Genomic DNA, 17,402 nt, shown 5'->3' with positions numbered 1-17,402 from the left:
TGTGACTCTCTAGTGTCTGGGGTGTTGAATCCTACTCCCTACTTGTTGTGGTTATCTTGTATTCGATAACGGAGGGAAATATGCATTATCTAGTTGCCTCTGCTGTTCGTCATTGTTTTGGTCAGCTGACGCACGAGTCTCCGTATTGTGCCTGTGACCCGCCACTAGGTATGGGCTGCGAACGGAGTCGCGAAGAGTCGAGACTGCTGTCTATGGAACTGACACTCTCGACTCCAGTGCCGACTCCACTGATGCAATAACACCATCCAACAACTGTTTTCGGAACTGCCTGGAGCTATAGTTCCACGTTCCTCCCTTGGTAACTTGTGATACGATGAATACAAGATAATTATTAACCAGCGAACATTAAGCATGGTTTTGGGTTATTATCGTTATTGTTAATGTTACAGGTCTATTTTGGCGACGACGATGATGATGGTGACGATAATAGTAGTGGTAATAATAATCCGACAGTATACTTTGAAATAAATGTCAATATTAACTTCAATGACGTAGAACAGAGAAAAGGCGAGTGCTTAGAGTATGATTTTACAACAAATATTTTACCAATTATTGTGCATCATATAAGCTGCCTCCGTAGTCTATGGAGGCCCCGGAATCGCTTCCGGCCAGGCCAGGGATTTTTACCTGTATCTCAGTTTTTTTTATGATTGTGAAATATGCGCGAATTATATACGGACGTCATTGGTATAGTTAATTCGTGAAGCGTCTTTTGTGGACGAATATTATTCAGTGTTCATAGTCGCACTGTATAGCCATCAACATGTGTGTTTATTAAAACTTCGTTCACAGTGTTTATTTTTAATGGTTTCATCTATGTTCGAAATATGTTAGTGGCTTTAACCATATTAGATTTGTTTTCATCTTTCATGTCCAATTCATAATGATTTATCATCTATATTTGTTTATCAATTTCCTGATCACGACAAATAAAGACGTGAAATGAAAAGCCCGTGGTCTACTATGCCGATACTTTCTGACTTGACACGTTTTATTTTAATTCATCTACACCATTACGCTCGTTGTCTTCGTTAACGATACCGTACTTCATTCTACAATACCCTTAAAAGTCCCAGTAGGAACATGAGCAGAAACATGTACAATATTCCATGTTATTTTCCGCGCTTCGACCTGCTAGCGGCCCCCCAACGAGAGTCAAGTTAACTTGGAGTCGCGAGGCTTCATGCGAATCGAGTCCGGTGTTCGGAGTCGATGGCGTCGACACTCTCGATTCGAGGCTTCAGTCGCGCCCATCCCTACCCGCCACTACATCGCTCATTAGTCTTGGGGCCGATTTGACATTGCTCTCACTGTGTCGGACGGGGCAATCCTGTTTAAAGTGATCAGGAGAGTTGCAATAAAGCCAGGCTTCGTTTGTCCGTCGTAAACTACTTGTGCCCGATATCCGTCAATGCTGATCACTGGTGGGACAGAAGTTTTAAGATCTACGTGGAGTGCCCTGATACCACAGTAAACATGCAATTTGTATGTTACTGACCAACGCTCATTCCTAATGTCCCTTACTTTGCCCTATCTCGAGAAGAATAAAGATATTCTTTCGTTAGGAAGTTCAGTCGGAAGGTTCATTATCCGGATTAGTTTACTATCTGTACCTGCAGATGTAGTTTGCACCTGTGATAAGGAACCATTAAATTTCCGTACCTGTGAAATCCGATTCGTTGCAGAGATGATTTCTTCCACGAGGATTTATTGGTAAGATTGATGTGTACTGCAATCTCCATGTTGTCCAGTTGGAGGGTTTCTATCTGGTCGACGTTTAGAGGTAAGGTGTCTGAGATCCAGTCGTGAATTTCGGCAGATCCTGGTTTGTTCATTTTTCCGTAAAGGTGCATTTCAATGTTTTTTCCTGATGTTTAAACTTGAAATATTTCACTGTTTCGTTATTCGCTGAAATAATAACACTGCGCTGAGTCATAGGTGTCCGGACATTTGCGATCACGGACAATTGCGGTCATCACAAAATCACGGACATTTGCGGTCACTGAGATGAACTAGTGCCCACTCACAGAAATTCCCCAGTTGTCACAGGACATTTGCGATCACTGCAGCAGGGGATGGGCCTCATTAGCTTAATTTCCGGGTATCCCCGCTAACCTGCCTGAGCTATGTACTGCTCCCTCCTTGCAGATCAACATTATTTTTTCTCTCGCCGGCATTGTTTAGAGAATGATACCTTCAGACACAAACACAATTCTATATCGAAACTTCCTGGTGTAAGTATTTACTGCTGTGTGCTGTAAAGGATTTGACATTCACTAATAAGGCAACTGGTTATATGTACAGAAAGTATAGGGAAGGTCAACATGTAATCTCCACCTGGGTATGTCTGAAGGAGAAGAACAAGTCATGCCATCCTTTTGGTAACATACAATTCTGTAGATGATAAATAAATATATTCTATTTCATATACGTCCTCTCTTGATCAACTCTTGTTCTCTTCCGACCCCCACGGTACGATGTTTGCCAAGCCCAGGGAGTCTTACATTTTCACGTCCTTCGTGGCCTTTCCCTTCTTTTTTCCCTAAAAGGGAGTCGGACCTATTCAAATTTTTTCTGTTTATTTTTAAAGGAGGATGGTGGCACCGTTCTAATTTCTCACAAAAGCAGTAATCACCACCATCACGAAAACGAAATCATCAATCAATCAATCAATCAATCAATCAATCAATCAATCAATCAATCAATCAATCAATCAATCAATCAATCAATCAATCAATCAATCAATCAATCAGTCACCACTGATCTGCATTTAGGGCAGCCGCCCAGGTGGCAGATTCCCTATCTGTTGTTTTCCTATCGCCGGCGGTGTGAACGGTGTTGTACACATGTTGACTTGGCCCTGTTTTTGCCCGGATACCCTTCCTAATTTCAACCCTGTGTGGAGACCCTTCCTGATTTCAACCCTGTGTGGAGACCCTTCCCGATTTCAACCCTGTGTGAAGGGATGCATTCACTATGGCGATTTTCTGCGGTATTTTTTAGTGTAGTGCGTTAACCAGATGCGATTAAAATCCCCGACCCGTCCTGGAATCGAACCCAGAACCTCTGATTCGAATACTTTGACGCCAATCATTTAAATAATATAAAAACGAAATATGAGTAAAAAATGTGAAGTACACACAGAAAATAATAATTTTATTTGTAGGCCTAAAGATTTTGTCCCAAGGCTTTGTAATTTTTCACAAGGCTCGTATATTTGATATTTAAACTCTAACACTCCACAAAGTGAATTTTTATATACAAACATCAGAGGCTACTTCAAAAAATAAGTTTCCTATTTATTTATCGTGGAATAATTAAAGGTAGGCCAAGGTAAAAAAAAACTGTTTTATTCCGCACCAGTCCTTCATTTTTAGAAAAACGAAAGTTAATTCATCGTTAATTATTTAAATGAATTTATTTATTTATTTATTTATTTATTTATTTATTTATTTATTTATTTATTTATTTATTTATTTATTTATTTATTTTTCTAAAATTAAAGTCTGTACAGAGTTCTCCTCCATTTTCACAGACACTATACATAGGTGTACATAAATGCATGAATGAGGTCGGTTTTTTTTAATGATTCCATGACCGAATGAAATTGTCGTGCATGCATGAATAAATGAACACTTCTCTCCCAGTCACGGATAGCCAGCAACTGAGGAGAGAGCATTCGGTTGGCAGGATACATGCATGGATGGGATTATGCATGACTACTGCCCGGTCGTGTTATCCACCCCTGGTGAGAAAAAGGAGCCACATTCCCAAGGATAACACGTCCGGCCCTTTCCCTTGAGGCCCAAACGGAAGACCCCACCTGATCTAATAGCTGTCAAACACTAATTTCTCACCATTCCCTAATTTCTGCGAGGCACACGTAAGCGGAAATCCCGCACCTCATGTGCCCCCCCTCCATATTCTTCTTTCTCTGTTGCATTTAGATCACTCTACATATTCGATTGGGATAGGTCCGTCCTATCCCGTCCTACATCGATTATAGTCTTACATAAGTGTATGAATTAATGAATGAATTAATTAATTAATTGGCTATGATTCCCTATCTAAAATAGTGCCCTTTGCACAGGTGGGTCGCCATTCCACATGCAAGGGCCACGCCTACGATTATCTACATGAGTGTATGAATAAATGAATGAATTAATTAATTAATTACCAATTCCCTAACTGTATTGAGAAAACACGTATGGATGAATTTATGAATGGGTATATGGATATTCATGCATGCTTGTTGGGAAAAAATACTCATCCCTCCCAGTACTGATAACCAGTAACTGGGGAGAGAGCCCTTATTATGAATTAAATAAATGATTGAATGAGTAATATATGTGGAATGAGTAGTGAATGAATGAGTGAATGTTATCAACCCACAGCCACGGATCGCCAGCAGCTGAGGATGAAACATTATATCCATTGGGCCCTGTCTCATTACAAACAGTTTGACAGTTAATTACGTTATGGCTCAGTAACATATCGACTTTACAGTGCTACATATACTAATATTCCTTTTACTACATATCCCTATTGGCAATTTCTTAACTAATCGGTTCGCAACACAATCATCCATCCGTAATATGACCTACCCTCATTGTAGGCTCTTTCAACACTTTTTACATGAATTTCTAATTACAATTAACAGTTTACTGAGATTACCAGGTTTATACCATACTAGCAAATGTACCCGTGCTTCGCTACGGTATTCTACATTGTATTCGAATATCGAAGTAAATAGTGTACATGCAGTAAATAAGATTGTTTTAAAATTGCATGTCTCTTAGCGTTATCCGAGAAAGAGCATGGGGAGGTCCCCGTACGTTGTTTCCAATGTAAAGTGTTTGTTACGGAGTTGTGATAAAGGCAGGCTCACTTGCCTACTGCCATTCACAATCGAGTTGGGAAGTTTACATTATAATTTCAGGCCCCATTGCCTACTACGCGGACGGAATCGATTTGGGGAGTTTTCGTTAAAATGGCAGCCCCCCTTTCCTACTTCCGGACAGATTACAGTTTTTATTATAATGGCAGACAATTACCCTACTATCACTCGAAATTGAGTTGTGCAGTTATCATTATAATGCCAGGCCCATTTTCCTACTGCCAGCCAGCTTACTGCCAGTCACACCAAGTTGGTGAGTTTCCATCAAACTAGCAGGCCACTATGCCTAATGCCAGTCACATTTTAGATGAGGACATTTCTTTATAATGGCGGGCACCCTTGCCTACTGCCAAACACAATCCAGTAGGGGAGTTTTAAACAAAACTGCATGCTCACTTACCTTCTACAATTTAAATCGAGAAGTGAACTATTCATTACAATTGTAGACCTTCCTTACTAATGACAGTTACACAGGAGTTGGAGAAGGAACCCTTTCCTACTGCCAGTCAAAGTCGGTGTGGGGAGTACTGATTACAATAGCAGACCCACCCTTTCTCGATCGCTACAAATCGACATCAGTGAATATATATAGATCGACATAGGAAAGTATATGCGTGTTTATAATATTGAAGACCTTCATTTACAGATTAACTGCTACTAAACGTACGTCATATCGACAAAGGATTATACCATAAGACACGCCGGATTTAGTGGCCTAAATGGCTGGTCCTATGATATGTCATCTATTCTTGGGTCAGATTGAGTTAGAAACGTGGAAAAGGGTAACGTTTTTGTAAGATTATCTCACATTACATTACTTTTCGGGTAATTATGTGACAGCTACATACATAGCATTTGGCTCACATATGGCTACTGGGTGGGCCAATTTTCGTGAAGAGTTTGATGATTCTGTATTTCATATAAGTAATCGAAAGTGTGAATTATGCATGTGAAAATTCCAAATTGACTTAACATCGATTAATAGAGAAAAATCAAACGTAAAAGGGATATAGATACGGCAAAAAGTCATAAGACCAAGGCTGGAATCTGAAAGATTGAAAGCAATGTTAGTGTTATGGCTGGTTTGGAATGCAATCTGGTAATGTTGCTGTGGTAGCTTATTCTGGAGTAGGTCAGGGAACAATAGAGGTGATGAAAATGCTGAAGCAAGAAGGTTGCGTACGTGTGAGTGATAACAAGCAGGAAGTTGTAACACCAGCAGTAGAATGTAAACATTGACCAGGCTGTTGTGAACTAGTGTAGACGGAGTTGGTTCTGGTATAGAACCGGGGCGTTATTGTTCATTTCATTTTATTTTATTTTGTATATGGTGGAGAGGGGTGGCTTAGGTTGGACTACGTTTATTAATCTTATTAGTTATTTATTTATTTATTATTATTGTGAACATGTATTCGGGGCTGAACGCCTGTTTTGTTCATTAATAAATACAATTCTTAAGACCAAGGTTGTAGATAATTCCAAATTGAACGGAGATTGTGCAATCTGTTATGTGATTTGAATTTCCGAAAGTCTGCACCATCATTAAAATTGCCTGCATATTTCGATATTCTTCGGGGATAAAAAGTGAAAACATTTAATGATCTTGGATGTTTTCCGTTCGTTACAGGCTAAAACGTATAATTTTGTCAAATTTCAATTATCTCCTTTTTCTTCTGGCAGATTATGCCGCAATCTGCATTTTGGGCGAGGCGGGTAAAAATTAGGACTTTCAGGAAACTAAACCAAAAATTATGGAGATGGTCATTATTACCCCTTAAGCGAAAAGCTGTACGAAAATTTCGCCAAAATAGTCAGTGTAGAGGCACACAGTCGTTACGATTTGATTTATATAGATAAGGAATCTGCTCGATGTAAAACACCTTTTTGGCTATGTCCGCTGGACTTAACCTGCAAAACTGACCATTCATGATATCTCCCTTATTAATCCTCCTGATGAAAAAATGCACATGAAAAAAGGTTTAGATGTGGAATTCCAACACGTTTGGTCGATTTCCAGTCAGGTTGGTCTTGTTCTGTATATATTGTGGAAGAGTAAAATCACCATTTCGGTTCCCTATAAACCGCCAGTCCATTCCGGAACATGAAATGTTATTTACGTTTAAAACCTACCTTTGGACAGGTGGATGCTAAATATATATTTTGGTACGAATGTCTTCAGTAGTTTTCAACTTGTAAGGAATACGCTTTACTCGCACCCGCTCGTGAGTTAAGTACGATGGGACTTGTACAGAAAAACGGTCCGTTAATGATATCTCCCTTATTAATCCTCGTATCGAAATGATGCACATGAGAAAATCGGTTTAGTAATTAATTTCAAAGTACTGTAGGTAGATTTCCATTAGGATTGGTTGTGTATATTTTGTGGAAGTGCAAAATCACTGTTTCGGTTTCGTATAAACCCCCAGTCAGTTCAGCGATTTAGAAACAATATTTGCCCTAATACCTATCAAGGACAGGTGTATTCTAAATATGAGTCTTGGTGAAATACATCCAGTAGTTTGTAGCACTCGCGTACATACGGCGTAATTAAGGAAGAAAATAATATAGTTAAGAAAGTTGAAAGTAATAGAAAATGGATTATAACTGAGGACAGCCGGATAACGACAAATATGTGAATGCCAAGTTAATGTATTGGAAAATCAAATGCCTCTCAATAATTTATGCTAGTGTGAGTTATGGATATAATAAAGCGGTAACAGCGGAGAAATTTAGGTCCAGTGATTCCTAGGTAAACAAATAATAAGAAGATGACTAATGGTGATATTACTTAATCTATTCGAGGGCGGTTATAACATCCAACGATATTCCGCCAATATCCCGCAGATAGGCCCATTGACGCCTCTCTTGCCTTCTACCCAAGGAACAACCACGAATTTAAAAGCATGATAAGGAAAATGGCAATACGTTACTTCCCTGCTGGCATGCAGTCAGAGACGTTGCCATGGTAACCTGTAGGTTCGTTGTCGGTCTGTCGGTCACTCAATGCAGAGCATGATACCAGCGGAAAATTGTAAATTTCTCCGTCATGCGAAGAGTAAGGTAAATGATGAACATAACGAAAGCTGTTTATTATGAAGAGACGTTTCACGTACGGTAAACGAAGTTTACAGAAAATCAATAGTATAAGAGAAAATGTAGGAAAACCATTCAGGTTTTCCTATAAACTTCCCGTCTATTCAAAGGTTTTAAAATGATATGCATATCTAAACCTTCCGTGGGATGATTATACTCTAAATATGAAGTTTGGTTGAGATCTATCCAGCCGTTTCGACGTGATGGTGGAGAAACCATTCTGGTTTCCCTATAAACCCTCCGTCTATTCAAATATTTAAAAATGATATGCATTCGAAACCTTTCCCGGTATGAGTATACTCTAAATATGAAGTTTGGTTGAGATCTACCCAGCCGTTTCGAAGTGATGGTGGAAAAACCATTCTGGCTTTCCTATAAACCCCCCGTGTATTGAAAGATTTTAAAATGATATGCATATCGAAACCTTCCCCGGGATGAGTATATTCTAAAAATGAAGTTTGGTTGAGATCTATCCAGCCGTTTCGACGTGATGGTGGAAAAACCATTCTGGCTTTCCTATAAACCCTCCGTGTATTCAAAGATTTTAAAATGATATGCATATTGAAACCTTCCCCGGGATGAGTATACTCTAAATATGAAGTTTGGTTGAGATCTATCCAGCCGTTTCGACGTGATGGTGGAACAGACAAACAGACAGACAAACAGACAAACAAACAGACACGAAACGTAAAAACCACCGATTCGGTCTTGAGTTGACCTAAAACGGATAAATATCTGAAAAATTGGCAAAACAAAAGAAATTACAGACAGCGGACCCCCTACAATTTTATTTATATAGACTAGCGAATGTACCCGTGCTTCGCTACGGTATTCTACATTGTATTCGAATATCGAAGTAAATAGTGTACATGCAGTAAATAAGATTGTTTTAAAATTGCATGTCTCTTAGCGTTATCCGAGAAAGAGCATGGGGAGGTCCCCGTACGTTGTTTCCAATGTAAAGTGTTTGTTACGGATTTGTGATATAACGGCAGGCTCACTTGCCTACTGGCATTCACAATCGAGTTGGGAAGTTTACATTATAATTGCGGGCCCCATTGCCTACTACGCGGACGGAATCGATTTGGGGATTTTCGTTAAAATGGCAGCCCCCTTTCCTACTTCCAGACGGATTACAGTTGAGGAGTTTCTATTATAATGGCAGTCAATTACCCTACTATCACTAGAAATTGAGTTGTGCAGTTATCATTATAATGCCAGGCCCATTTTCCTACTGCCAGCCAGCTTACTGCCAGTCACGCCAAGTTGGTGAGTTTCCATCAAAATAGCAGGCCACTATGCCTAATGCCAGTCACATTTTAGGTGAGGACATTTCTTTATAATGGCGGGCACCCTTGCCTACTGCCAAACACAATCCAGTAGGGGAGTTTTAAACAAAACTGCATGCTCACTTGCCTTCTGCAAGTCAAATCGAGAAGGGAACTATTCATTACAATTGTAGGCCTTCCTTACTAATGACAGTTACACAGGAGTTGGAGAAGGAACCCTTTCCTACTGATAGTCAAAGTCGGTGTGGGGAGTACTGATTACAATAGCAGACCCACCCTTTCTCGATCGCTAAAAATCGACATCAGTGAATATATATAGATCGGCATACGAAAGTATATGCGTGTTTACAATATTGAAGACCTTCATTTACAGATCACTGCTACTAAACGTTCGTCATATCGACAAAGGATTATACCATAAAACACAACGGATTTAGTGGCCTAAATGGCTGGTTCTATGATATGTCATCTATTCTTGGGTCAGATTGAGTTAGAAACGTGGAACAGTGTAAAGGTTTTTTAAGATTATCTCACATTACATTACTTTTCGGATAATTATGTGACAGCTACATACATAGCATTTGGCTCACATATGGCTACTGGGTGGGCCAATTTTCGTCAAGAGTTTGATGATTCTGTATTTCATATAAGTAATTGAAAGTATGAATTATGCATGTGAAAATTCCAAATTGACTTAACATCGATTAATAGAGAAAAATTAAACGTAAAAGGGATAGAGATACGGCAAAAAGTCATAAGACCATGGTTGTAGATCATTCGAAATTGAACGGAGATTGTGCAATCCGTTATGTGATAGGAATTTCCGAATGTCTGCACCATCATTAAAATTGCGTGCATATTTCGATACTCTTCGGGGATAAAAAGTGAAAAATTTAATGATCTAGGATGTTTTCCGTTCGTTACAGTCTAAAACGTGTAATTTTGTCAAATTTCAATTATCTTCTTTTCCTTCTGGCAGATTATGCCTCAATCGGGATTTTTGGCCAGGCGGGTAAAAATTAGGACTTCCAGGTAACTAAACCAAAAATTATGGAGATTATTGCCCCTTAAACGGAAAGCTGTACGAAAATTTCGCCAAAATAGTCAGTGTAGAGGCACACAGTCGTTGCGATTTGATTTATATAGATAAGGAATCTGCTCCATGTAAAACACCTTTTGGGCTATGTCCGCTGGACTTAACCTGCAAAACTGACCATTCAAGATATCTCCCTTATTAATCCTCCTGACGAAAAAATGCACGTGAAAAAAAAAGGTTTAGAGGTGGAATTCTATCACGTTTGGTCGATTTCCAGTCATGTTGGTCTTGTTCTGTATATATTGTGGAAGAGTAAAATAACCATTTCGGTTCCCTATAAACCGCCAGTCCATTCCGGAACATGAAATGTTATTTACGTTTAAAACCTACCTTTGGACAGGTGGATGCTAAATACAAAGTTTGGTTCGAATGTCGTCAGTAGTTTTCAAGTTGTAAGGAATACGCTTTACACGTACCCGCTCGTGAGTTAAGTCTCCCTTATTAATCCTCGTATCAAAATGATGCACATGAGAAAAAAAGGTTTAGAAATTAATTTCTACAAAGGTAGGTAGATTTCCATTAAGTTTGGTTGTGTATATTTTGTGGAAGTGCAAAATCACTGTTTCGGTTTCGTATAAACCCCCAGCCAGTTCAGGGATTTAGAAACAATATTTGCCCTAAAACCTATCAAGGACAGGTGTATTCTAAATATGAATCTTGGTGGAAATACATCCAGTAGTTTCTAGCACTCGCGTACATACGGCGTAATTAAGGAAGAAAATAATACAGTTAAGAAAGTTGAAAGTAATAGAAAATGGATTATAACTGAGGACAGACGGATAACGACAAATATGTAAATGTCAAGTGAATGTATTGGAAAATCAAATGCCCCTCAATAAATTATGCTAGTGTGAGTTATGGATATAATAAAGCGGTAACAGAGGAGAAATTTAGGTCCAGTGATTGTTGGGTAAGATGACTAATGTTGTTATTACTTAATCTATTCGAGGGCGGTTATAACCTCCAACGATATTCCGCCAATATACCCGCAGATGGGCCGATTGACGCCTCTCTTGCCATCTACCCAAGGAACAACCACGAATTTAAAAGCATGATGGGGAAAATGGCAATACGTTACTTCCCTCCTGGCATGCAGTCAGAGACGTTGCCATGGTAACCTGTAGGTTCGTTGTCGGTCTGCCGGTCACTCAATGCAGAGCATGATACCAGCGGAAAATTGTAAATTTCTCCGTCATGCGAAGAGTAAGGTAAATTATGAACATAACGAAAGTTGTTTATAATGAAGAGATGTTTCACGTACGGTAAACTAAGTTTACAGAAAATCAATAGTACAAGAGAAAATGGAGGAAAACCATTCTGGTTTTCCTATAAACCCCCCGTCCATTCAAGGATTTTAAAATAATATGCATATCTAAACCTTCTCCGGGATGAGTATACTCTAAATATGAAGTTTGGTTGAGATCTATCCAACCGTTTCGAAGTGATGGTGGAAAAACCATTCAGGATTTCCTATAAACCCCCCGTGTATTGAAAGATTTTAAAATAATATGCATATCGAAGCCTTCCCCGGGATGAGTGTAATCTAAATATGAAGTTTGGTTGTGATCTATCCAGCCGTTTCGACGTGAAGGTGGAAAAACTAGTCTGGTTTTCCTATAAACCCCCCGTCTATTCAAAATTTTAAAATGATATGCATATTGAAACCTTCCCCGGGATGAGTGTACTCTAAATATGAAGTTTGGTTGAGATCTATCCAGCCGTTTCGACGTGATGGTGGAAAAACCATTCTGGTTTTCCTGTAAACCCCCCGTGTATTCAAAGATTTTAAAACGATATGCATATCGAAACCTTCCCCGGGATGAGTATACTCTAAATATGAAGTTTGATTGAGATCTATCCAGCCATTTCGACGTGATGGTGGAACAGACAAACAGACAGACAGACAGACAGACAGACAAACAAACAGGCACGAAACGTAAAAACCACCGATTCGGTCTTGAGTTGACCTAAAACGGATAAATATCTGAAAAATTGGCAAAACAAAAGAAATTACAGACAGCGGACCCCCTACAATTTTATTTATATAAATTTATTTATTTATTTACTGGCCTCCGTGGCTAAGTGGCAGCGCACCGGAATCTCACCGCTGAGTTCCGTAGTTCAGATCCCGGTCACTCCATGTGAGATTTGTGCTGGACGAAGTGGAGGCGGGACAGGTTTTTCTCCGGGCACTCCGGATTTCCCTGTCATGTTTCGTTCCAGCAACACTCTCCAATATAATTTCATTTCATCTGTCAGTCATTAATCATTACCCCAGAGGAGTGCGACAGGCTTCGGCAGCCGGCACAATTCCTATCCTCGCCACTAGATGGTAGCTTCATTCATTCCATCCCTGACCCGGTCAAATGACTGGAATCAGGCTGTGGATTTTCATTTGTTTATTTACTGATTTAAGTATTTATTTATTTATTTCTGGTAGTCTATCGTCACGCTAACATATTTTTCGGGGAAAATGCGATGGGAAAGAATTAGACTCAGTGACTCACACGGTTGAGGCGCTGGTCTTCTGGCCAGAAGTGTCATGTTCGATCCTGCCATCCCACGGTCCCAAGTTATGAGCGCCCGTGGCCCCATTTTGTCGCCTCTTACGATAGGCAGGGGATACCGTGGATGTATTCTTCGTCTGCGTCCCCGACCCACAGGGGGGCACAACCTCCAAATTCGAGTACCGGTACATACAATAATTTGTTCGACAGTAAATTATATGTCTTAAAATGCTGATTCCCATCACACTTTATCCAGGCTTTGGATTGGCATAATTATTGTATTTAAATAATTTTGGCGTGTTTAAAATCAGCTGAACTAAAGCTTCGCCAATTATTTTTGTCGCTTTTGGGTAAGCGTCGTTATAATTTAGTTTCTTTGTAAAAGATAATCATACTTAAGTCGCTTTTCAAGCTTAATGAGAAATTTAGGAAATACTCAAACACACCCTCACTCGCACTCAATTAAAAATGTTGATCTGCAAGGAGCGAGCAGTTGCTCAGGCAGGTTAGCGGGGATACCCCGAGATTAAGCTAACGAGAGCCATCCCCTGCTGCAGTGACCGCAAATGTCCTGTGACAACCGGGGAATTTCTGTGTGTGGGCACAAGTTTATCTCAGTGACCGCAAATGTCCGTGACCGCAATTGTCCGGCAACCGAGTCAGGTTACGTTCTTGCTCTACGCGTCAGGAGAGAGCCCGATGTTTACTTCACGCAGGCTAAAAACCGGTTTGCACCGAGTGGAGTGGCCGCGCGTGATAATGAAATACAACTATGGAGCCAAGGAGGCAGCCCTGAGGATGGTTTTCCGTTGTTTTCCATTTTCCCACCAGGCAAATGCTGTGGCTGTACCTTAATTAATCCAACGGTTGCTTCATTCCCACTCCTAGCCCATACCGATTCCACCGTCTATCTTTGGTGATGTGACATAAAGCGAACTGCAAAGTAAACAATTACAGCAGATCAATAAGTGTCGGGATAACAGCTCAAAATACAAAATTACTCTCACAAATATTTTTGGGAAAGGAAGCTAGAGCGCAAAGGCTAACTTGGAAGACCAAATAAAAGAATAATTTTACGATACATTGAATCTTAAGGGTCAATAATACAATCTTCAATTTAGCTATTACTGTTATTATACCCTGAACACGTTATTAAAAGGGAAATAAGCCTAAAGAAAAACTGACTATCGTGCATTACTATTCGTTACGGAAAGGTCGAGAGCGAGTAACAAGGAGGGCATAGAAAAACCAGCATACAGGCAAAGCGATCTGTAGGCATTAGAAACAATCAACAAATTATCTAAGTAAAAGGGTAAAACAGCGGAGGCCAAATTTTAAAATTACTAATGGTATAAAAATCCTTAACGTAGCCTATTACGGGCTAGATTAAATAACTGGAGCAAGAATTAAAGCTAAACGTTGACGGTGGAGGCTAGCCGTTCCAATATCTCCGGAGTCCAGAAAAATACCAGGCAGGAATTCTGTTTGTAGTTCTCATAGATAAGTTAATAAAGGATGGTCAGGAGAGGATGGGTAGATTCCAACGGGAGACACCTTTCCCGGAGGAAGCTGCAGCTGCGCAGGAATCACGTTTTCGGTAGCAGCAAGAAGGCAAAGAGTGTGGCTGAGGACAAAATATCATTCAGGGCAAAAGGAGTTCCAAAACATAGAGGTACGGTAAGATTATATTAATTATAACTTGAAATTTAAAGCGTAGTATAATTTTCAAAAGTAAACAAAATATTGAAAACTAGAAAGTAAGGTAGAGTTTAAATGATTATTATGAAAATAATACTCTCATTACATGTATTTTTTACAGTGAGCGTGACAATAATTATCTGATCTATTTGTTGGGTCCCTTTTATGACGAGTGCTAAATACACAGGGGAGGTTGTGCATGTGGAAGTGGAGCACTCCAGAAATAAAAAAAAGGGGGAAAGGATAGAAATGACAAAATGGTGGATGGGTTTGGTTTATAAAATATTGGTTGTAAACTAAATAATAACCTGTCTTGAAAATATCAAAATCACAATTACGTAAAGTTAATCAAAGGAATCAAGGATATTCCCCATTACATTCTAATACCTACCGTATCATTGTCAAGGTATTTTGTGGCGACACTTCAAAATAGCATAAACCAGAATTCGTGTGGCGGGTAAGCCTGAAAAATGAGATGAGAAGATAGGAAAAAAGATAGGGATACAGGTTTAGAAAGGAGATACGTAGAATGAAACAGTTAACCTGTACGAGATGGGTTCCCCTTACATCAGAGGGGTTGGAGAGATTATGTAAAACGACAGTAGCAGGAAGGAGCCAACTAACGATGCGGTAAGGACCAATCCAAAGCGGACAGGGTTTAGCAGATACCTCATTACAGGCAGAGCTCTGTGGATGGCTATGCAACAAATCCACCTCTCCAGTTTTGAAATGAGATGGTTTATGTTTAAGATCATCTAGGACATCTAGGACCGAATAGAGTTTTTGCAAAACATCTATACAAAGAGTGTCGGTGTCATTGGCAGTGGGTGAAGAAAGAAGAGAATGCTAATCTAATTTGAAGGAGAGAGGAGTTTAGAGACAAGAAACAGTTTATAGGGAGTTTGCGACGTGGGTTCATGGATGCCAGAGACAACGGCTAAAGCCAAGGACGGGTGTTCCGTGCCACAGGCCTTTCAATTTGTCAGAATGAAAATGATGAAGGCAACTTTCAAATTTCTGTGGTAGCGTGTACTACGTTACCTTGGGGATTGTAGGGTGACGTTTATCGAGATTCCCATTTGAAAACTCATATTTAACAAGGTAAATATCACGTTGCGCCTGCGAAAACCACTATGTGATAACATTTTTAGAGAAATACTGGCCCGCAGCACGTGCTTCATGAAGAGCGAGAATCGTAAATGACACAACCTTGTGGGCCAATGTTCTAAGTTGAAATATTTCACGTAGCGGTTTTCGCAGGCTCGACGATGGTATGAAAACATTTTCTTTAGAATATCGGATTATGGGTCCCACAACACCAGTGTAAAATATTTCGGCACTTTAAATGGGAGACAAGATTTTACAAAGGCCTGAATCTTTTCTCATTTGGGGCCAAAATTATTGGGGTGGGTGTGATGTGGAGTAGGACATAGAGACCGCAAAATGGGCTTCATTGATAGAACTATGTTAATAGTCAAGAATCATTGGTCGAAGAACCTGTGGAAGAGTCAATTTAGGGATGGCCTTATCTGTAGGTTAGTGCGCTAAGACTACTTTGGAGAGACGAAAAGACCTATTATATTGAGATTCGGAGAGGGATTAAGTTTATTTATAAAATGGACTATTTCCCTGATTTGTTTATCAAGATTGAAATGACTGAAATGACGACGGGAAGTCAGTCAGAGTGGAAATGGCATTTATGGTAACAGAAGGGAAGTCAACGCTAGAATTATTAGAGAGAGAGTTAAAATGTGGAGTATAATTAGAACTAAATGGACCAAAGAGATGGATAGGACATCGGCTACGGGGCTGTAATGTCTCGATACGAATTTTAAACAGATCTTGATGTGTGACGGACTCATGTGACAACGTCAAATGCGACCAATTTTAGGAAAATTATTAAGAAGCAAAAAATGGCTTTATTTTCAGTTTCGACAATAAATTCGTTATGCACTAAAATTCATAGATATTTTCTAGAGCACGGATAATAGCCAAAACTTCATGTTCAAAAACAGAATAATTTCTCTCAGTGGATGAGAGTAAACGGCTGGAAGGGGTTTTGCATTCTCCGTCGACAATTTGATAACTGCAAGTACGCTGATTGAGGCATCGGTGTGGATCTCAAATGGGAAGCTGCAAAATGGAGGCTTGCACTAACAAATATTTTAAATTGAGATGTACCTGTTATTGAGAATTAATTCATTCATATCTAACGTTTTTCCGTTTTAGATGGTTGAGTGGATCAGTAACATGAGAACATTTCTGAATGTACTACCATTTCCAAAATGACATGGAGCTCTTTGAGGTTTTGGGGTGGTTGAATTTCAAGAACAGCTGAAATAAAATAAAGGTATACTTATATACAATTTTCCGAGAGAATATGAACCAAGAACTAGGTAGAAATGGGTGCAATCGAAATATTTGATGGGTTGACAGCTCATCCAGCAAAGCGTAATCTAGAGAGCAAGCAACGTGAATGAGTAATATGGGAAGCAAAATCTGAATTGCAGACAAGAACGTCAGCAATGTAGAGGTATACAAACTGATATTTAATATCAGAAAATAAAGAATCAACCCCGCGTTGCATTATTTGTGATCCTAAATTTAAACCGAAAGGAACTTACAAAATACTGTTGACCGCAAACGCAAACTCCCCGTATTTGTTTCGTTATACTTTGATTCATTTTCTCTCGGTATAAAAGAGCGAACAGGTAGGTTTACATGACTTTTGATATTGTGATCATAGCGAAGAAATCTGCAGTTTTACATTAGCCAACCGGGCGAGTTGGCCATGCGTTTAG

This window comes from Anabrus simplex, chromosome 2, assembly GCF_040414725.1.
Source record: "Anabrus simplex isolate iqAnaSimp1 chromosome 2, ASM4041472v1, whole genome shotgun sequence".
In the NCBI taxonomy this organism is placed as follows: Eukaryota; Metazoa; Arthropoda; class Insecta; order Orthoptera; family Tettigoniidae; genus Anabrus; species Anabrus simplex.
This window is presented reverse-complemented; position numbering follows the sequence as displayed.